Source organism: Mesocricetus auratus, unplaced genomic scaffold, assembly GCF_017639785.1.
Source record: "Mesocricetus auratus isolate SY011 unplaced genomic scaffold, BCM_Maur_2.0 Super-Scaffold_100004, whole genome shotgun sequence".
NCBI lineage: Eukaryota > Metazoa > Chordata > Mammalia > Rodentia > Cricetidae > Mesocricetus > Mesocricetus auratus.
Window position 1 is genome coordinate 35,353,724 of NW_024429189.1, and position 24,019 is coordinate 35,377,742.

The 24,019-nt window shown below is 38.0% G+C and overlaps 1 protein-coding gene across 1 annotated transcript in view; it reads right to left on the reverse strand.

Annotated features, from left to right (window-relative positions):
• Scn7a (sodium voltage-gated channel alpha subunit 7) overlaps positions 1-21,747 on the reverse strand; it is an 80,344-nt gene extending 58,597 nt beyond the window's left edge. The window contains exon 1 of the mRNA XM_040745493.1: positions 21,517-21,747. The gene's annotated coding sequence lies outside the window, so the exon portion shown is untranslated. The remainder of the gene's footprint in view (positions 1-21,516) is intronic.
• Between the last annotated feature and the right edge of the window lie 2,272 nt (positions 21,748-24,019).

Sequence of the window (24,019 nt, forward strand, 5' to 3'; positions counted from 1 at the left end):
TGCCTGTGAATCTCATGATTCCATTATTTTTTTCTGCTGAATAGTACTCCATTGTGTAGATGTACCACATTTTCTCTATCCACTCTTCAGGTGAGGGACATCTAGGTTGCTTCCAAGTTCTGACTATTACAAATAAAGCTGCTATGAACATAGTGGAACAGACATCTTTGTTGTATGAATGGGCATCTTTTGGATATATGCCTAAGAGTGGAGTTGCTGGGTCTTGTGGTAGGTTTATTCCCATTTTTCTGAGGAATCTCCATACTGCTTTCCAAAGTGGCTGTTAACAACATGATTCTAGGAGTCAAATCTGGGTCTTCTAGAAAAGCACATGGTGAGCTTAAAAACAGAGTCATCTCTCCAGCCCCTTAAAAAATTTTATTTACGATAACATTTGGTATGTGGGTCAAATGAAATAAAATCATATAGAATGACAGTCATATCGATACAAAAGTCGGTACTAGATATACCTGTCTGTATAAGGACAGTAGGTAAGACACATGCTTTGTAACAGAGAAAACTGTGGAATATAGTGGAACAGATGTCCTTCTTGTAAATGTGCATCTTTTGTGTATATGACAAAGAGTGGAATTGCTGGGTCTTGTGAATTCAATTTTCCTAAGGAATGTCCATACTGATTTCCAAAGTGGCTGTATGAGTCGGCGCTCCCACCATCAGTGAAGGAGTGTTCCCCTCTTGCCACATACTACCCAGCATAAACTGTCATTGGAGTTTATTTTTTTGTAAATTTTTTTAAATTAGAAACATGAATGCTTCACATGTGAATCCCAGCTCCCTCTCCCACTCCTCCTCCCTTGTCCACCAGCCCTCAATCCCCCAGCCCCCCAACCAAACCCCACATCATTCCCCAGGGAGAGTGAGGCCCTCCTTGGGGGGATCTCTAAAGTCTGTCATTTCATCCAGGGCAAGACCTAGGCCCTTCCCCATGTGTCCAGTTAGAGAGAGCATACCTCTATTTGGAATGGGCTCCCAAAGATCATTCAGAAACCATGGTAAACACTGATCTGTGGCCTCCTCACTGAGACTACATTCATGGAGTCTGGATCAGTCCACTGTTGGTCTTTCAGGCATTAGTCTGGGATTCAAGAGCTCTCTCTTGTCTGGTCAGCTATTTTTGTGGGTTTCACCATCATGGTCTTGACCTCTTTGCTCATCACTCCTCCATCTCTGTCACTAGGTTCCAAGAGTTCAGTGTTTAGCTGTGAGTATCTGTCTCTGCTTCCATCAGTTACTGGATGAAGGTTCTAGGATGGCATATAAGGTAGTCATCAACCTTACCATCAAGGAGGAGCATTTAATGTAGACTCTCCACTATTGCTTTGTTTGCCAGTTGGTGTTATTCTTGTAGATCTCTGGAGATCTCACTAGTGTCAGCTCTCTCCTCAAGCCTATAATGTCTCAATCTATTATGGTATCTCTCATCCTGATCTCCTCTATTCTTACTTCAACTCAGCCATCCTGCTCCCCCATAACTTCTTTTCCCCTCCTCCTATCCCCCTGTTTTTTTTTGTGCTGGAGAGGATGTGGAGAAAGGGAAACACTCCTTCACTGCTAGTGGGAGTGCAAACTTGTACAGCCACTATGGAAATCAGAATGGAGATTCCTCAGGAAAATGTGACCGAGTCTACCACAAAACCTAGCAATTCCACTCTTAGGCATATACCCAAAAGATGCCCATTCACACAACAAGGATGTCTGTTCAACTATGTTCATAGCAGCATTATATATAATACCTAGATCCTGGAAGCAACCTAGATGCTCCACAACTGAAGAGTGGATAGAGAAAATGTGGTACATTTACACAATGGAGTACTACTCAGTGGAAAAACCAATGGAATCTTGAAATTTGCAGGCAAATGGATGGCACTAGAGGAAACAATCCTGAGTGTGGTAACCCAGACACAAAAAGACAAACATGGTATGTGCTCACTCATATATGTATTTTAGTTGAAGATGCTTTCTTTTTTCATTGTATAATTTTAGCTTCTTTGTCAAAGATAAGGTGTTCATACGTGTATGGGTTAATGTCTGGGTGTTCAATTTGATTCCATTGGTATATCCGTCAATTTATGTGCCAATATCAAGCTGTTTTCAGGACTATAGCTCTGTAATACAGCTTGAAGTCAGGGATGGTGATGCCTCACGAAGTTGCCTTGTTGAACAGGGTTGTTTGGCTATGCTGGGTCTTTTGTTTTTCCATATAAAGTTGAGAATTGTTCTTTCAAGGTCTTTGAAGAATTGTTCTGGTATTTTAATGGGGATTTCATTAAATCTGCATATGCTTTTGATAAGATTGCCATTTTTGCTATGCTGATCCTACCTATCCAAGAGCATGGGAGACCTTTTCACTTTCTGGTGTCTTTGTAATAGCCAGAACCTGGAAGCAACCTATATGCCCCCCAACTAAAGAAATGATAGAGAAAATGTGGTATATTTACACAATAGAGTACTATTCAGCGGAAAAAAAAGCAATGGAATCTTGAAATTTGCAGGCAAATCGATGGCACTGGAAGAAACTATTCTGAGTGAGGTACCCCAGTCACAAAAAGAGAAACATAGTATGTACTCACTCATATATGAATTTTAGATATGAATCAGGGGAGTGCCAGCTTACAATCCCACTTCCAGAGAGTCTAGGAAACAGAACCTTCATCCAGCAACTGAATGAAGGAGAGGCAGACACCCACAGCTAAACACTGAACTGAACTCCTGGAATCCAGTGACAGAAAGGGAGAACTGATGAGCAATGGGGTTAATACTGGGCTGGTTTAACCCACAGAAACAGTTGATCTGAACAAGGATGAGCTCTTGAACCCCAGATTGATGGCTGTGTGGAAAGCATGGGACTGATCCAGAACCCCTGAATGTGTGTGTCAGAGAGGAGGCCTAGGTAATCTATGGGTCCTTGGTAGTATTTATCCCTGGCATACAAATAGACTGTGGGTTCCATTCCCAAAATGAGGAATGATCTCTCAGCCTGGACTCTTGTAGGAGGGCCTAGGCCCTGCCCGGGATGAAATGACAAGACTCTGAGATCCAACATGGAGGGCCTCACCCTCCCTGGGGATGGGAGTGGAGACTGGGTGGAGAACTGGGGTGCCTGGTGGAGAAGGTATAGGAGGAGGGGAGGGAGAGGGATCTGGGATTGGCTTGTGAAACAAGCCTGTTTCTAACTTAAATAAAAAAGGAAGAGAAAAAACAGCTTAAAAAACTGTCAATATGTCTTGCTTAATATCAATATCAAGTCAGTACCAATTTCTCTTGCCAAGAAAGATAACATAACCTCTGCCTGTGTTCACAGAAGATGGAGAAGGCATCCTTTTCTTTTCAGTATCAGTAAACTGGAACAAATCCTTTTTGATTAAAATAAAATGATACTGTGGAGAGTTTGATTAAAAGGTTAGAGGGTGTATCCAAGTGACACAGAAAGGACACATGGTGGAAATTCATTGCTTCAAAGTATCTGAAGGATTTCATGTAGAAGAGAAACTAGGTTACTGTATTATCATAGAGGAAAAATAGAATCAATGAGCCAATAGCAGAACAGATTTGCTTTTAAGACAAAGTGTTTTGTAAAATTAAATAAGTTGATTTGGGCATCATGCCTCACCTTAAGTAGTTGGGTGAGATGTTTGCAATAGATACAAACATTGATTGATGATGTCAATATTATGCAACCTTAGAACAATCAAATGTTAACATATTATTATTGAACTTTTTTGTACAGCATCACAGGATATAAAGGTTAGCTGAGACCGAAGGATTAGGAATTCAGAATAGCAGGACTTACATTACCATCACATTCATCCTAAAATAATTCTTATATTTATTGCTTTTAGAAGCACTTAGATGGCTGGCCAACAGTATTAAACTCATGTATATTAAAATTACATTTATTAGCATTAGACATGAAGGAGATCTTTCAAGCTCATTATACGATGCTGTCATTAATGGAAATAGTCTAGACACACTTCACTGAACCTCAAGATTCAATTTGACAGTCTACTTTCTTATCATAAAGTCCAAATATAACCTCCCTTTTATGTACCAGTTCCTGGTAAAATAATCCAATGATTCTTTGTTTTATTAGCTTATAGGTAGGGAACATCAGCAAATTTCTCAGAATTTGAGACCATATATGTGCAATGTATTAAATTAGATAACATAGATAGAAATCCTGAGGCACCTTATGCCCTTAAGGCGACTCATTGTCTTCTTCATTGCAACAACTTATCCCTGATGACTCTTTCAGCAGTTCATCTGACATTGAAAGAAACTATACCAAATTGTTGACTAGTGGAATGAAGGGGCAGCAGGCATTTATCTTCCATGCACTGCAAAACAATGCAAACATTTATCAAATGGAACTGGCAGGCCTCTGACTTTTAGATGTTAGAGTGCAGACTGAATTATTAATCATCTAAACATAATTCAATAAAAGCATTTCTGTGGGAAATTTATATAATATACTCCAAGCACTATGCTTTCTGTTGAGCTATCTTAATACAGCATCAATGCCTAAGAAAACAAAGATTAATAGTTAATCTGTCCATTAGGTAGCCTTTCTAAAAAAATTGAATAGCTAGTGTCAGCTTTTGGCAAGAATAATATCACATTCAACTCACCGTTGCACTCTTGACAAGTTGCAGTTGTATAACAGTTTATACTGTTCATTAAAATGAAATCCCTTCCTCCTAGGGATCAGAAGGGTATGGAGCATATTCTTAAAGAAAGATGGTATTGAATTTAAAATTTAATGAGGGCAATTTTATCAAAATATTGCAGTGATCTTAATCATGGACAATTTTGCTGAATGCCATTTCTGAGATGGAAATTTCAAATTATCTCATTGTCTTTCATATTGTCCTTATAAGTACCATTTTACAGAAGAGTAGATGTGTCTTGGCCTCTTACGTGACTGCTCCATTTAGTAAAGAAGGGTAATTGGTGAAGATCAATGCTAATCAGATGCTCTTAGATCTTCATTGGGATGGTAGCAGACTCTAGCAAAAGGAAAGAGCTAGATGATTGGGAGAATAATCTTACTTCATATAGATAAAAGTAAGTGGGGGAAATGTATAGCTCAACAAAAACAAGTTAATAAAAAAGTAACTATATGCTTGCAGCAATAATGAAATGTACCAGTTCAAGATTTTGAACTTGGATCAAAAGACATAAAGTAGGCAGACTCTTGGGTAATTCATTTTTGCAGGAGGCAGAAGTTTTTGCAGCATCTTTTAGCAATTTTGGTGGCCATAGCAAGAACTGTGCCAGGCTCAGTGTCCAACACTGTGTGTTGGTGTATTGAGGCTAAGTATTATGGATGCTTACTGAAGTGGCTTGCCATTTGATACTGACTGTGAACTTAGCTTGGACTTACTGTCTTCATGGATGTAAGTAAGAATTTAAAGGTGGCTTTTAATTTAGCATGTAGTTTTATAATTCTCTGTGCTACTCTTGTTATTATTATCAAGCATAATTTGAAACATTGGCATGTTGTGTATATATATGGAAAAGTGCCTTTCAAATTAGAGTGGAAAATGTTTTTTCCTCCAGTATTTTTACAGAGAAGCCATTTTCCCTGTCAGTCACTTACATCAGTTTCATTCCTCCACCAGCCGTGTTTTCATTTTTCCTTGCCAGTCACAATCTTATTAAATATTTGGGATTGTGAGATATGCTTCACACAGCCCTGGCTTTGCTATTTTGTACAACATTGTGACATTTGTATATTTTCTGTGTCTTTCATGGCAACAGGGAGGGTTCTGTGTAGTTTTTGTGTGCTTTTCTTTTTTGTACTTTCCATTTTTGCAGAAGCACATGTGGAACTGAGAAACTTCCATTAACCTTTGTTCCTGCACATTTACAACCAAATCCATTTCTAGATGGCTTAATTATTTGAGTATAAAGCTAAGGCACAATTTTAAAAACTTGAAAGGATTCTGAAAGTAGGCATACATGCATTTTTAGACAAAAATTTATAATAGAGAAGCTGGAAAAATGTCTCAGCATATAAAGTGCTTTTTAATTAAGCATCAAGGGAGTTCAGATCCCCACAGGAATGAAGGCTTTCCTAAAATTTCAGTGCTTGGCAGCCAGAGAAAGGGTGTTCCATGGACAAACTGACTAACTAAACTAAACATGTATACACTCTCTAGGTGTCTCTTGATAAAAACAAAGGGGGAGGAAGAGCAATCTAGGAAGATACGGAGTTGGATTAATTTAGCAGCATTTATACTCAAGTGTATTTTAGCAGTTGTTCCTTCCTTAGCAATTGAACAACTGAACAACAAGACAATAACATACAGTATCCAGACTCTGTGTATTTTTGTCTTTACGTAACTTTTTTTTATTTTTTATTTTTTTGAAACAGGGTTTCTCTGTGTACTTTGGCTGCCCTTGAATTCCCTTTGTATACCAGGCTAGCCTTGAAATCACAGAGATCTGTTTGCCTCTGCCTCCTAAGTGCTGGGATTAGTGTGTTACCCAGCTATTCTCTTTCTTTTTTAATCACTATCCTGTTTCTTTTTCTCTCCCAAGCCTATGTATATTTTTAAACACAATATAAATCTTTTAGAGGTTTTACTTCATCTGAATCTGACTTTACTGTAAAACTTTATGGTTTTTTTTTCGGTCACATGTCTTTTACCTGCTGAACAACATTGTTAAAATTAAAGCAGTGACTGTTTTAGTGGCTGACTTTTCAACATGGCAGGCATAAGTTTACCACCAGTACTGGCCATGCAATTATCTGCTTGTCTCTAGCAAAACAGAGCCCACCCCAAAAAAAATCTGCTACTAAGAAGTAGTGTTTGTTTCTGTTCTTTTTTTCTAAAATTGCTTTTAAGTCTTTGTAAGATTGCAAGTGGAAGTTCGTATGCCGCTTGTTGGACACCATTTGTAATGAACATTCTTCCCGTCATACTTGTCCTAGAGCTGCGACAGTATCAGATGAACAGCCAGGATGCTACATTAATTATGAAGCTGTCGGCCATTTGTTATTCTTTCTTATTGGCTAGCTATGACTTAATTATTAACCCATAACTGTTAATCTAAATATTACCATGTCATCTTCTCTTACCTGAGAAAGGGTCCAGACCACTTATTCCTCTAGCATCCTACATGGTGACTGATTATGCCTCAGTTTCCCAGAATCCTCCACCTCTCCTAGTACCATCTATCTTGCTTTGCTATTGGCCAACAGTGCTTTAATTATCAACCAATAAGACAAACATATTACATAGAAGGACTTCCCCCATCATGCTTGTGTGGGTGTGTATGGACACCAGACGATGTTAGGATATCTTGCTTCAATCCCTTTCTCACCTTCATTTTTAAAATCAAGAAAGTCTCTATTTCAGCTACAGTGGCTGACTAGGGATTCCAAGTTCCTTCCAAGTTTTGGGACCATAAAAGTATTTCACAAAATCTGGATTTTATAGGGAGCCTTGGCCTTATTCTTGCTTAGAAAGCACAATACTCATCAATTCATCCTCCCAGAACCTCTGAAATTTGTTACAAATTGATTTAAAATATAATGCATTGAAAAAAATCTAGTTTTAAACAACTGTAATTTTAAAAGGAACCTAGAAGTAAAAGATCAGCATTAGAGTATATTTTAAGGCATATGAGTTAAACATTAACAATATGGAAAATAGTCAAAACCTAGAAAGCAGTTGAGGAATGATGGCATGTGTTAAGAGACAACAAGAATGATTACTGACTTTTCCTTAAAAAGTGGAAACCAAAACAAAGTAAAACAATACTATTGATATATATAAAGAAAAATTATAAAATTAAAATTCTGCCTTCAGAAACAATGTTCTTCAATCATGAACATGTAACAAAGACAATATCATACTTTTGGGAAAGATATTCAGATATTTAACATGAAATAAAATGAGATTTGGTATGTAAATGTAAAATTAGTATGTATATTAATTTTAATATATTAATATGGATTAATTACAAAAATATGGAAATAGTCTGTAAAAAGAGTTGAAAATGTAAATGCCTGTGACAATTTTATAAAATAAAATTTACACAGTAGCATGCAATTTAGTAACACAAATGGTTAACTACCAACAGATTATAAATCTAAAACACACCATAAGCAACATATATACCAATGACTGTACACTGCATAACTAAGCTTCTAATAGAGGGGTAGGCATGTCCCATTATGGAGAGTCAGCACTGGTTGCAATGTGAAAAGCCTAGTAGGAATTTGAAACACACAGGTGAATATACTTATTAAAACAATGATCAATGACGCTTAATATTTGTGCACCGTCCCCTGGGAAGACATAAACAAATGTTATTTTCATGTATTATTGTACTAATAATAAGTCTTATGATTCAGATATATGGCCATTTGCAAATTGTTTTGAAATGAATGGAACAATAATTGAAACCTGGATTTAGAATTGTACAGATGGAAAGAAATATGGAGAATCCACACAAAACGATCATTTACCAGTTCCATGTATATAGGTATTGATGCATTCTCACAGACACTTTATGTATCTGAAATTGTTTATTATAAATATGTATGGAAGAGTTTAGATGTATGTATAGGTTCCTATGTAGGTTTTAAAAATTAATCAGTTAATTCATTTTATGTGTACATTTGTTTTGTCTGAATTTATATCTGTGTACCACAGAGGCAAAAGAGCACATTGACTCCCCTTGGATTGGAGTTACAGACTATTTCAACTGCCATGCAGTGCTGGAAATCAAACCATTGTCCTCTGGGAGAGCATCCTGTGCTCTTAAAAACTAAACCATCTCTCCAGCCCTATATTATTTTTTAAAATAGCATTATGCTTTGTAGATGATTAAACAATTTATAAAACGCACTTATTTCATCTTAGATCTTAGACAAGGTACTTCACCTCTTGATATATTTCTTTTCTCAACTACAAAATAGAAAAGTAAGAATAGTATTAGCAATTATAAATGTGAAGCGCTTAGAACAATGCCTTGTAGGTACTATACACTACCCTTAGTATTATGACCTTTATTATTACTTTAAATCCTTTAAAGTACAGTATTTTGTGCCTGCTACTCATTTTCAATGAAATAATGATCTAATATATTGGAATTTATATAAGCAATATGAAGAAGATAGTGTAAGTCCTTACTGGTAACCAAAAATTAATAGTAATGATAAATTGGGGTGATCAGCTATAATACAATGACATTCTTGAGGAGTTTCCAAATTGTAGTGAGCTTTATTCTACTTTATTCATATTTCTTTTATGATTGGACTTTCAACTTGACACTATTTTTATAGTGTTTTTTTCTTTTTCCTCTTCTAACAATTTTTTCTAAATCATTGCAATTTTACATGATAATGGAAATAACATGCTATAAAAGCAGCCTAAGATAGCCAATGAAAGAATCAACCATTTTATCAGTGTTTTGATTCTTTAGATTCCCTTCCTTCCTGTGTCCAACCACACCCAATACATTATTATTTTCTTGTACTGAGCTGAGCTTGAAGGTTTGAAATTGATGGAGAATGAGCCTGATCTATAAATCACTACATACATTTCTGTAGGTTTGAAGTTCTTGGTCAGATTTAGAAGGAGCCAATGACTTTGCAAGCATAATTGCAATTTGTCACAAATGTCTTAGTGGCGTGTATTTCCAGGGTAGAAAAATTTTCATATGGGGATACTGAAAGAAGCCAGATGTTCAGATCTATATCTAACAAGAAATGGTCATGTCCCTCTGTAAGGACAGACTTTCTGGCTTCAAAGTTGGCTGGTTCTCATTCCATCCCAGCACATTTAGTTGACACTTTTGTATTCTTGTGGTTTCATCTCCTTAATGCAAGTTTAACTTTCCTTATTCGAATTCTCCTTGCTCCTGAGAGCAAGTATTTTTTCTGTTCTAACATAAGTCACTGCTGATTTACTTATAGCTCTTATTTTTAGAGTTCCTTGAAATTGTGTTTCCTCATAGTTCAGTAAATGTTGACAAATGCTTTCAACTTAACTCCCTGGACAACAATTAACCTAATCACACTGGACGCAAATTTCCTGGATTCATGTTTCCAGATTGCTTAAAGCTGTTGTTCTTTATTTCTCTTGCCTTACCCTACCCTCACTTTTTGGAAGGCATTATTGAAATAGGACATCTTATTGAAAAGAAAGGAGGTTGTGTCTTCAACAGAGTCTTACTTACTTTAAAGGACGCAATGATTTTTGCCAAAGTGTTCACTAAGTAGCCTAGGTGGGCCTTGAAATATTTCTATTTTAGGCTCCATACTGCTGCAATAACATGTGTTTGCTACTATTCTTGCCCCTTATCTTTTATTACAATACTGTAACATTTCTGGATACATCAAAGTGTTTCCAGTCTTTTCAAAAAACTGTTCATCCATTTAATAGTCCTAAGTGACATTACAATTAACCATAGTGTCATATTTTTAAAAGTTTTATTTTTAAATATGCCCAATATTTGTACATACTTAAGGAATGCAATACAGTGTTTTGATTTGTGTACACTGGGTACTTTGCTGTGGATCTTCATTAATGGAACATGTATATATAAGATGCTAAATACACTATCATGCACCAGTGTTGCTAATATAGAATAAAGAAAGTCAATAATTTAAGGAGAATGGGATACAGACCCAGACTCTTAAATTAGAACCAACTTTTACCTTGTTCATCCTTGAAAATGATTAAAACTTGAAGAAGACACCAAAATTATTCCAAATACTTGTGAATCTAGATTCTATCGGAAGTCAAACTAGACTGTACCCTTTCTGATGGGCAAAGTGACACAGTCAGTTGTTACCATAAGCTTCAAATATACAGCTACAGATAGCAAGAACAAAAACAAAACCTCTCTGCAAAATTGCAAGAGCCACGAACTTAAGAAGATCATACTAGCAGTGAACAGCAGGAAGAAATACAGGTCAGAGTTCAATGAAGTCCTTTCAAGGGTCTCCCAAGAAATGCCATTATGACCTATGACTATGATAAAGCAATACAGAAATTTTCCTATTAAGTCTATGAGATAGCTGTTTCTGCTTAGATGTTCCTACTGTAACGTTCCCAAGCATCAGTGGTCTTTCATTCCCTGCCAGGGATCCTGGAAAGCAATTTAACTCAGTATTTTAAATTGTTAATTTATTTCTTCCAATGTTTTAAAGACTCCCATCCAACAATGTGAGATGCACTCTCACCCTGAACTCTTTGGGGAGGTTCTAGGCCCTGCCCTGTATGAAATGACAGACTATGGACACCCCCATGGAGGGCCTCACCCTCCCTGGGGAAATGAGGGGATAATGGGGGGCTGGGGGGAGGGCACGGAAGGAGGGGAGGGAAAGGGAGAGGGACCTGGAACTGACTTGTGAAGCAACCTTGTTTCTAATCTAAATTTAAACTGAAAAATAAAAAAATAAAAACTTCCAATGCATTGTGAAATCATTAAGATTTTGGGGTCATTTCTTGTTACTTCATGAAGATGATCAAGTTGCAAAAGAATCAGGGTTGTCTTAGAATTCTGTCTGATGGATCCATTCTTTCAGATCTTTCACAGAAATTCCTGGATCATGCTTATATTAGAGATTGACAAGAAACAGAAGGTACACGGTTACTCCTTACAGGGAAACAAAGGTGTCTCAATGAGGCACCCAGACCCTCTGATTTGGCTCTTCTAATCTTGGTACAACTGACTGCTCTGATATGGATGACCCAATTTCTCGTTCTGGGTTTCTTTGGGAAAAGAAATATCTAGAACTAGAAGTATCTCTTGATATTTCTTCTGAGTTTGTGTATCTTTTTGGTGTCCTTATTCTGCTAGATTTCCTCACCCCTTCACTGTTGCTTAGCTTCTCAGCAGAGAACGTAAATACAAAGAATCTAAAGCCATATTCTGAATCAATGAGCAGACTGATGAGTTTGTAACAGTTTTCCTATAAGCCCATCCATAAACCTCTAATATCTACTCTACCTGTGTCAGCTTGACATGAACACAAACACTTTAACAATGTGCTTGACCCTAAGAGGGTAAGTTGATGTAAGGTTTCTGACTGGCATTTAGGAAGCCTGTAGTGTCTGAAAGGAAAAAATGGAAGTTTCAACAACTGACTGTTCACTGTGGAGTGACACAGTCCTATCAGTATTGCTAAAGAGAATATTAGTTCCTGACTATTCATCAGAATTCTCTACAGCCTATCTATCAGGGGTAAAGAAAAAGTGGTCTAAACCAGACAGCCTCATGGGTTGACGTATGGTTCACAACACAGGGTTGCAGGCCTTTGATGTGAATCAGATACATACTGAGGTCAGGGATACATTGAAAATCATGCTCTACTCAAAAATCTTCACACTTGTCTGTGGCACATACACCATTAAATTTCTTTTTTGTCCTCTGTTTAATCTCAATAAGCATACCAAATAAGAGGTGTCAACTATAGACCAATATCAGTGAAAGAAATAACTGCTGAAGAATGTCAGTTTCTACAGAAGATTCACATTCTTTTCTCTTCTTAAGGCATCTATTTTCCCTCAGCAGTTTCTCCTCCTTCTCTGAGTACTGGTTTGATGATGACCTAGTCAGGGTGGTATTCAGCTCACAGAAGACCTTGGACAATAAGGCCCTGGAATTTGAATTTAAACATATGGGGATCTCCATATTATCCCATGCCTAATATTTGTGTAGTTGGTAACAACTTAATTCTTTTCCTTCTATTTTCTCCTCCTCTTCTCAGGGTGTCTTAGCTTACCTTCAAATAGTACATCCAAAAGTCCTCAGTAGCTGGAGATAGTTTGAGTGCACACCAGTTGTGATAGGAGGCTACCAACAACACCCTCTTTCATTTCCCAAAAGATGGAGGTTTAGATGATGAATTACATGGCCACTCAGTCACTGAGCCAATGACAGGCTTCTCTAAAACACTCACTAGGTTAAGCCAACTTTAGTAGCATTTGCCACCCACAACTGCTATTCCATCCTCTTAGAAATAATTAAGGGCATGATAAAAAATGAGATGTCATAGTCAGTGTTTTCCTTCTTATTCCCAATTTCATTCAAATTTTTCAGTTTGATGTCTAGAGCAGAATCTGCAATAATGCAGCCAAGCAGAGCAGCTAAACTCTCCAGAGATTCTAGGTTACAACTCAATGCCTTTTCATGCCCATTCCTATTTGGGAGAATCTAATCTACTGAATGTAAATAATTAATCAGCAATTTTGATGGGCACTGGGGAAAATTATCAGGAAACAAAATTTTAGATTAGTTTTGACAGAGAACTGTAATGCACACCAGTTGTACATATCCACATATGAATGTAAATATGTACATTTCCAGTAAACTTTCACAAAGTTTTAGATTAACAAATAAGGCTATAGAGCAAAGACAATGATCACATAAATGAAGACTAAGGAAAAAGAAAATGAAAAACTTACTACAGTAGATCCATCAAGTAAATGTAGTACCTCAGATGCCAATTTCATGCAGACATAATAGTATAAAACTAGCTCTCATTTAATAGTGTCAAGCTACTTTAAATGAGCAGTGTTCAACATCAAGCTATTATACTAGTGCCATTCAAATAAGTGCTTTTAAAACAATGAGAATTATAAGTCTACCATAATATGTTACATTTGATTTACTGCAGACACCAGCATAGGTGAAAGGCAGAGAGTAGCAAACAGTGAACGGGATATGAATTTTTGAGAATATAGCTAGCTAACGGCTAATCAATTTAGACATTTAATGGTCAATTTAGCCTGGCATCTTCTTTGGTTGTGGCTGCTTCAGTGCACTTAGTGGATGTATCGTAGCTTATATTTCATCTTTGCTGCATTCTAGGATGACTCACAGCTGAACCCTCTGATACATTTTTTTCCTCTCACATCTCTCTGACTAGAATCTATTTTCTCCACAGAGTATAGCCAAGTGATCTTATTCAGTGCACTCTTGTTTTTTTTAAATGGATCTCCATGAAATATATAACCATTGATTTTTGAAAGCAGATGCTTACAAGGAAAAATGATTGAAGCTAATAAGATTTTGAGGATCCTGAATAAAATTAACATAATCAATAATTTTAATAGTGAAACTCTATAGAGACATAATGGAGACTTAACCCAGTCTTTGACTGACTGGCATATAGAAGCAGGCAATCGACATTTCGACACACTTGAGATCAGAGTGTATGCTTCTTTTTTCTTTAGATTAACATAACTTGCATCCGATATGGATTGTCAAATTCAGACATTGAAATGTCATTCAGGGAAATTTTGAGACTAAAGAGTAACTTGACTGAGATAGCACCAGTCCACCTAGAATTTACAGTCATCTGAAATTCTCCCTTTCTTCAATCTCTTTGGTATTCTCCATCACATTGATTCTGGATTAGTTATTGCAGGTATCAGATACCCACTCTGTACCTTGTCTCTCCCAGGAAACCTAGTCTGACCTATGGACTTTTCCACATTGTCTTTGGACCTATGCTTTGTTTTCCAGCTGTTCTGTAACCAGGTCAACTAATTTTAGCTTTAGATTCTGCTCTTCAGTATAACCACTAATTGTAGCTCAAGTCCCAAACTGTGACAGTTTCAGCAAGCACGCTTTTTTCTATTTTTATTGGTAATTTCATAGTTTCACATTATGCTTCCTGATTGTGTTCACCTCCCAGTGTTCCCAGGTCCACCCCTCTTTCTCTATCCATTCCTCCAAAGTCCATGTTGAGTGGTCCATATATGCAGTGGAGCATGATTCTGAGTGGCCAGTGACCCAAGGGAGGGTGACTCTTTCTCCCCCTGAATCCACCTCAGAATCCATTAGTTGAGAAGATCCATGCAGTGACCAGAGCACAGCAGGGCTTATTCTCCTGTGCTTACATCCATCACCACCTGCAGGGCCATTCTATTTTATGTTGTATATACACATCCTATTAAATGTAGGTAGTCTAGGGATGACTTGATATAGATGGGAAGAGATGCATAAGCAAATGAAAACATGACATGACTTCAGATAAGAAACAAGAAATTCTACAGATTTGAGTATCCACAACAGGGTCCTGGCACCAAACTTCTATGAATGTCAAGGTGACTAGATTTATTTTCTATTAGTTATAAGTTAATATTGCATAATATATTTCAGGTTAATCTACACTGCAATGAATAAATGCATATAGGAACTCTATCAACAGAAGAGTGAATAAAGCAATTGTATAAATTTCAGCCTACAGAGGAAAATAAGTCAGTTATGTTTATTTCCCTTTCTGTTTCATTATAATTCAATTTTTCCTATGAATTTTAAACTACTAATAATTGCCTAATATGCAAAGGAGTGTAAGCAAAATTTCAAGTACAGATTCCATCACATATGGAATCTGTAAGAGACATATTTCACCTTGAGTCTAGCAAATCTAGATTTTATAACCCCTCATTTTTTTTGTTTTTGTTTTTGTTTTCCAAGACAGTCTTTCTCTGTGTAGTCCTGGCTGTCCTAGAACTCGTTCTGGCCTCAAACTCATAGAGATCCACTTGCCTTTGTCTCATGAATGCTGGGATGAAAGGTGTGTGCCACCACTGCATAGCTATAATGCCTCAATTTTATAACAAGAACAGATAGTCTTTGAATATGCCTTGTGCTGAGGAAGGAGGGATTAATGTCACCCACATTCTGAGTGGCAGAGTCAAGTTAGTCATAAGAGCAGACACAGAACAAAGTCTTGAGATCACTTCCAGTGCCAGGTGTGGGATACTACCCTCAGAACTATTGTTTAGAGTGGCCCCAGAAAGCCCCAAAGCAACACAGACTGTATCTATTCTCCTTGCTGCCCACCATAATTGCACGATAGGAGCCTATTATAAAACAAACATACTTTGGTTGTAGGACACAGAAAAGTCAAGCTCACAATGAACTGGTAGCTTCCTCTCTGCTCGACGGCTGGGAGTGAAAGTCAATGGGGCTTGTGATGTTCTGAAAGAAAATGACGCCCAAAGGGAGTATCACCCTTGGGAGATGGGCTCTTGTTGGAGTAGGTGTGATTATATTGGAGGAAGGGTGTCACTATGGAGGCAGGCTTTGAGGTCTCATAAATGCTCAAGTCAAGTGCAGTGCCTCAGCTCACTTGCTGTTGCCTGTCTACCAAGATATAGAATTCTAAATTTCAACACCATGTCTACCTGCATGCCACCATGGTACACCATAAAAATAATGAACTGAACTTCAGAAAATGAGTAAAAATGAGTAACCTGAATTCTTTTTTGTTGTTGTTTTTTGTTTTTGGAGACAGAGTTTCTCTGTATAGCTTTGGAGCCTGTCCTGGCACTCACTCTGTAGACCAGGATGGCCTGGAAGTCACAGAGATCAGCCTGCCTCTGCCTCCTGAGTGCTGGGATTAAAGGCGTGTGCCACCACCTCCCAGCTGAATGTTTGTTTTTTTTATAAGAGTTTTAAAAAGCGTCATGGTATGTCTGTATAGTAATTGATATTATAACTAAGACAGGATTCTTGACCAGTGGTAGACTTTGAATGCTGTAGTACTGTCCTAACTGGCAAGATCGACCAACTGGTGCACTACTGGAGTCCCTTTATGATTAGATTGGAGACTTGTCCCCCAGGAAAGAATTGTAGGGTGTGGTCAGCGCTGTGGGTATGTAAAATCTCTCCCTACAAGATAATGTGTATCTGATACTAGAAAACCCCAAGACTACAGAGGAGATGCCCAAGAAGTACACTTATTACTACTGTTTGCTAAATCGACATGATATAAAACTTTCTAAATATTGATTTTTGTGACTATAGATAGGTGCTACTCATGCTTGATCAGAGAACTGGCTTGCTTTTCCAGCAAGTAACAATGGATGCAGACATCCATGGTTGCTCAAGTTGCAGAGAATAAGTAAATTAACGATAACTATCTGCAGCCATACTACCCTGAATACAGTCTGTGTCACTTGAGAATAAATGACTAAATAAAACATCTACATCACCCCATGAAATGCACAGGGAACATCCCAGAAGGGACAAAAAGATGTAAGAGCCTGACAATGTAGATTTCTACTGTAAGACACTCCATGGTTATAAGAGAGTCACTGAAGTCATGAAGTCATGGAAGCTATGATTTCCTCCACTGGGATTCACAAGACGGGGCTTGTCAATATTCAGTCTGGGATATTTCATTCACCAGGTGAAAACCTTCTCTTCAGCCTCAAAGAAGTCATCATTCACTGTTGGGGTTGTGAGATTTTTCTTAGCTTATATTATATCACCCAAGAAATACAGAAGAAGACAAAGAGAAAATGAGAATAATTTCTACAAGTTAAATACATTTAAAGACACTATTATAGCTAGGAAACTGTTGGATACTGATAGATGCTGGGAAATATAGAAGTCTTTTTCTTTTTCCCTAGTAGTGTTGTTACTGGTGAGTACATCATTCTCCAATGGATTGCCTCACACCCTTTCTTATAGACAGAGCCTTGGTTAAATTTGTGAGTCACAACACACACACACACACACACACACACACACACACACTAATGTCATGATAATGTGAGGAAGACTTGCATGGAAAAGGGAGAATTAATAAGGAAAGGAGGGAATTTAGAGAGTGCAAAGGACATGAATGTTATAATGCACTGTGTATACTTATGACATTGTCAAAGACTAAGTTTATTTTTAAAAAGAAAAAATCCAATGAAAATTAAATATGAATTTTAATGCCTAGAATGATACACAGGGTATCAAGTCTAAGGAAGAGGGTGGATTTCAACAGGGTGAACTTTCATAATTATCCTGAGAGGGAAATTAAGAGAGGACTCTGGGTACCAGAGTGAATGGTTTTTCACTTGACCAATGGCCACATGAAATTTTCTATGACGATTTCACGGCTCCCTAAGAAGGTTGCCTACTGAGATGGTGAAAACATTCATACTGTGCTTGTCTCCTCTACAAAACAAGCACGTTGGGGAAAAGCCAAAAGCTTTCAAAACTAAATATTCTTACAAGCCTAGTCTGTCAGACCCTTGACCAGAAGAAGCTGGCCAGAGGCCATTTATGACCTCAAAGGGGAGGAATACATTCTTGTTCCTATTAGAGAAATACAAAGGGTATCCAGTAATGAATGTAGCTTGCACAGTCCCCAGCAACCCTAAGACCTTTTGAACAACAGTTTTAGATGCCACTAAATCTGGGAAATTTTCTTCTTAAGCTCCAATTTGGGACATTTCCTGAATTCCTGAAGGCTTTTTGAAACTACCCCTTTACTTCTTTTCACAACCCCAAGTCTATCTGATTTTCTATGATCTTCAAGTCTCCAAAAGCCACTCTAGGGTATCAAATGTGAAAAACTAAACACAATGTGTGTCCACTCCTTCTTAAATTGGAGAGCAACGACAGAGAAACGTTTAAAATAACTTTAGCAAATGAATTAGTTTTTAATCCACTCTGCATCTGGGCAAAAAAAAAGAGCTATATGGTCAAGAGAAGATAGAAGCTATGGACTACAGCCAAAGTTGTAACCTATAATCAATGGTTCAGGCCATGTGGACACTGAGAGGGCTGAGAGGGAGAGGGTGTTGTACAAGAAGCGTCTCTCTCCACGTTTAAAGTACAAAGGATGGAATATTCCACTGGACACAGTTTATTCCTTCTGAGATTCTGGTCCCCAAAGATTCAGAATCTGATGTTCTAGGCTAACATCAAATGTCCTAATTATAGACATTTCAAGTTTGAATTTCTATGAGCAGGACCCTGTCTTCTGTTCTTCTTCCAAGCAAGAGCTTTAATACTTAGAGTTTGATAACTGGTCCTCTGCTCTGGAACTACCCTCCAATTATTCTCAGCCATCTTCAGCAGACTACGCTCAGTCAGACAAGCTGCACCAACAACAGTAGGACCTAGTTGCTTGGCATAGAGGGGTAGAGTACCATAAAGTGGATCCTGGTTTACAAGGAAAGAAGCAATAGCCATTTGAATATACAGAGATCAGAGTTTTAACTGACTCAAGAGATATAGCACAACTGAGAAATATCCACAGCAGCCATCATATTGAAACATTCTCTTCAAAGCCAAAGTCTTCATCTTTTAGTGCTTGGTAGGTTAGATTTTTCTTAGTTGATGTTGTATCACTAAGGAGATATGGAAGAGAAGAGTAGAATAAGGCAAGGAAAATGATATCTTGCTTGAGGAAAGAGGGCATCTTTGTGGACAGCCATTGGAGGTGGGTAGGGGTTGTAGATAATCTCAAATTGATCAGAGTTCATATTGGCTCTTAGAAATAAAATATCAGACTCCCAGAAATATAACAATAATTAAAGAAATAGAACCCGTGAATTTGTGAAAGAGCAACAGGGAGAGGGGAAAAGATTATATGTTGAAAAATGGGATATGAAAAAGGGTAAAATGATGTAATTGCATTATAATTTCAAAAATTAAAATGCTTTTTAAAAGAAAGTCTCTCTTGCACTAATGTTTCTACCATAAACTTTGAGGACAAAATTTAAGTAGTGGCTAGGGACTTGTGGGTAAATCTCTGAGTAACTCATGCCATGTAGAGGTTATTCCATAGAGGTATAGACTTGGGGACATTAGCATAATTCTTATCCAAGGAAAAGTTGAGCAAAGGATTGACTCTACTTTTGTAGTCTGATGAGACATGACTTTGCCTCATTTTGGCAAATTAAATCACAACATTTATCTGTTATCTTGCTCACATCTTTACCACAAGAGAATCAGGAGACAGACTATCTGGTTGCTAACTGTTTCTTCCTCCATTTCTCCAGATGAGACTGATAAGTGACAATAATGTACAGGTCCTCACCATGTTGTCCAAGGATAGCGAGTCTATTTTAGAGTCGTATGACCAATTTCATTTAATCCTATTATTTTAAACACATCCAAAAGTAAAGGGAAGGCTCATTGTATCTCTTGGTGTTCAGCAAGACTTAATGGATTTCTATAGCTGAGGATTTTTATGCCTTAATTTGACTATACCAGTGTTAATAACAAATAAATTCCCATCTATTTACTATTCTTGACTGTTTTAACCAGAAAGTGAGGCCACACAGCAAAAAAAGTTTTAAACTAAAGACAAAAAAAGTGTAGGACATATTTACAGATTCCTCAAGGGTGCTACAATATGACTGGCACATGATTTAAAAGGTTGGACTCTTACAGGTTATAATGTACCTTCAAGTGTACCCTTGATGAAAGACATATTTGACTTTCACTCATTCTCATCATTTTAAAAAGGTCAATATAAAGACTCCTTTTTCCTGTAGTACTACACTTCAAATGAGAGTCACCCTGGGGAAGTAGAGAAAAACACAGATAAATTCCCTGTGTAACCAACAGTTATATAAACAGCTGCTTTCCTCAAACAATCCTTATTGTCTTTTTAGTCCTTAACAGGAATTTGTATCATTTACAAATCAGTAGAACAAATTGCAATCAAACTAAATATTAATAATTCATTTTTTATGAAAAATGAAAATAAAGTTTTATAATTTTAAACCCCAAATTTTTATGATTGTGATCCTAGATCAATTATGGGGTGGTCCAATAACTCAGGAAATTATTATTTGTACTAAGAAAGCAGTATGTCAACCATAAAGTGAGTGGAAGAAACCTAATGGAAAAGGAAGAGGGCCAGTACTCCTCCTAAGCATTGACTGTGTTAGTTGCAAAGGTTAACAGCTGATTATAGCTCCTTAGGGCTAGCCATGGCAGGCAAGGAGCCAGGACTCTGATCACTCTACAGCAGGTCACTTCTACTGTGCTCTAAGTTCCCCCCAAATGCCCACCAAAATACTGTCATACTTCTATTTCAGGTTGTCCTAGCCAGTATCTACATGACACATCGACAGCGTTCATCAACTGCATATTCTGCATGGATTCAACATCAGTTCTTGTCTGACAATGCCCTAAGTCTTAGAGGAAATAGGAACAGAATAACATCATCGGTTCTAAAAGGAAAACAGACACTAGAAAAGAATATGTTTGAGAGACTAAACAATACAACCAGCAAAAATAAAACACGTTGAACCAAATAATGCCAAACTCTGAGCTGTTAAAAATAAAGACATTTCTAAAAACATTCTTCCTCTGCTTTAATACCGATGCTGTCATATCAAAAGTTCTACTTTTGAATGTACAAGGTTAGACAAACTCAGAGACTGAACTCCTTAACAGTATAGTCCTCCTAACACAACCTCCTGCTCCATGCATTCTAACTATCAGTATCTAGGGGGTTCTAGAAATTTTACAGTAGCATAGCATGTCTTGGCTTCTGCTTACCTGGTTGGATAAGATAACTAACCAATTAAGCGGAGCAAGCATCCACCTTGCAGCTGTTAGTTCGAGTCTAGATTTTAATGTTCTTCCTGGTTCTCAAACATTTCTCAAATATTGATCAGAGGGTGGGGCTGGTGGAGTGGGAAGGAAACGCTGGGTACAACTATGAGTTATCTCCATCATGGGATTATCACCACAAGAAAAGAAAAAAAATGCGCTTACTTGCTGCCAAATGATAGTCTTCACTGAAACCCCAGCAAGAGCCCCAGAAGCAAGGCTCCTGGGAGCCCTTTGCTCTCCTGGGCTTCTCTCTCTTCTCAGGTCACTCTGCTCAGGAGATTGCTTGCTGTGCTTGCTGTTCTCAGCTGCTGCCAGCTAGAAACTCAGCCACCTGGGTGGTTCCACTGTCACAGACCCAGAGACCACCTACAGACAGATGCCCAGCAAGCCTGGTAGCTGTTTTTGTTTCCTTTGCCTTCCTCCCTCCCTTCTCGTGGCCACTCCCCCACCCTCATCTTCAGGCTAGCCTGTGACTCCTGAAGCCAGATAAGCGTGGGCGGGTGATATTGACAGACACCCAGCTGCAGAGGCAATAACAGCTTCAGCAGTGGTTTTTCATCCTGCTGCTGCCTGGGAAGGAGCCAGTCAGACAAATGGGATTGGGATTTAGTAGAGAGAGAGAGAGAAAAAAAAGAGCTGGGAGAGGATGTGAAGGGAATGAAGGGTCCGCAGTTGGGAGAAGGGCAAAGACAGTGTGTGGCTGACTTGTCTTTGTGTGCCAGGGGAGTGTGTGGAAAAGGAGAGGGGAGTAACGGAGTACGGGGCCAGCAAACTCAGGGTCCTGATCTTCAGGAAGAATTCCCTGCCCCGCTCTGATTGTCTACTAGAACATATGGGCTAAATGTCAACCTATGACACGCTGGCAACTCTCAGCATTGCTGTGGCTGCTGTTCTGTGCAGGTGTGCGACTGCTTAACAAAGACTTGACTATAAGACTGTAAGTGCATTGTGTGTTTGTGTCCTACCCTGTCTGGCAGAATATGAGGTCCAGAGGAAACTTTTGTCTGTGTTAAAAAACAAAACAAAACTGGCATGCCTTAATCTTGGGTTAGGGGTGTAGGGAAGATGTAGGGAGATGGGAAGGTTTTTACATAACCAATATAGGCAATTCATCGCATAACCCTCTTTTGTCCAGATTTATTGTGGCATTTTATTCAAAATTTTATCAGCATACCTTCCTGAACAAAACCATTTTAAAGAATTTAACGCTGGACTGTCATCATACCTGAAAATAAAAGTGAGTTTTGCAATGCTGAACATCCATTTGATCTTACTCCCCCAAGCTGGCACAGGGGTGGGTTTCAAGCTTTTCTTGCTCAAGTTTTGGGGTGTCAATGCAAGCACATCTCCTAGGGTAGATGGCTCACCTTTGGAGCAATGTGCCTTGATCACCAAAGTGAGCCTGTGTGTCTTATTTTCAAACATGAGGTGAATGTAGCAATAATGATGTAAAAAATTCTCAAATCAAGGAAAATGCCATAAGGAAAATTATTGCCATAGAAGCACATGTGTGTGCATGTGAGAATGCAGGTGTTTCTCTCTCTCTCTCTCTCTCTCTCTCTCTCTCTCTCTCTCTCTCTCTCTCTCTCGTGTGTGTGTGTGTGTATGCAAAAGGAGTTTGAATGGAGTCATCCTATAATGGAGGGAATTTGTCTTCCCCAGTTCCATAGGCTTTGATAACTGTCAATTATGGTATGACAATATTTAAGTTATCCATCACGTCCTATAGACACCATTCTCATCATTATAGTCTATTGCTATTCCTCTTGGTTGCCCTCCAGAAATTGATTGTAGACCCTATTGCCAGAAGAGATCTATACTCGAGTCATAGGACATGGGGAAATAAATCTGGTAATGACTTGAAGTTTTGTCCATAATGATTAGCTTTAATAGTGCTGAAGGGTCCTCTGTAAACCTCCAAAGCTACAATAATAACTGTCCTGGCAAGATATAACCTTTTTGCACAGTGGCACAAATGTTACTGTAATATTCAGCCACTTTTTAAAGCCCACATGACAAGACAGAACTTACCCCTGGAATTGTTAACTGGGCATCAGACCAGTGTCCAGTTAGATCATAGAAGCCTAGGAGAGAACCTTTATTATACCAAATGGACATATTAAAAGACTGTACCCTAAGTTCTTATCTTTATAAACATAGATTAGTGTCATACTCAACCATCATCAAAGAAACATCATTTTGTAGTAGATAGATAAACAGTGACTTACAGTTGATCAACACACAGAATATAAGAGGATGTGGAGTAGTTAGCTTCAAAGGGTGTATCACAGTCCCTCCTACCATGGCTCAGGAATCACTATGGAAAAGAGGTCAGAAATAAAGAATAGGAGGTGTGGACATACTCAGTGAAATACTAATTGCCAATATATGACAGGACGGTGGCACGCGTGACTGCACAGAATTGCAACTTTCATACACAAGACTTTTATAAGATCAAGGCAACCAAAATCCAAGCCCAGTTCATGGAAGGACTCAGGAAATCTACCACAATCTGAGGAGTGATGGAGAATTGATGGCAAATTGGAGAAATACCTCTGAAAGACTGTCTCATACTTCTCTACACATAGAAGGCAGCACAGATTAGACCTAGAGAATTAACGAAAAGAAAAAAGGAAAAAGAAAGGAAGGAAGAAAAAAGAGAAGA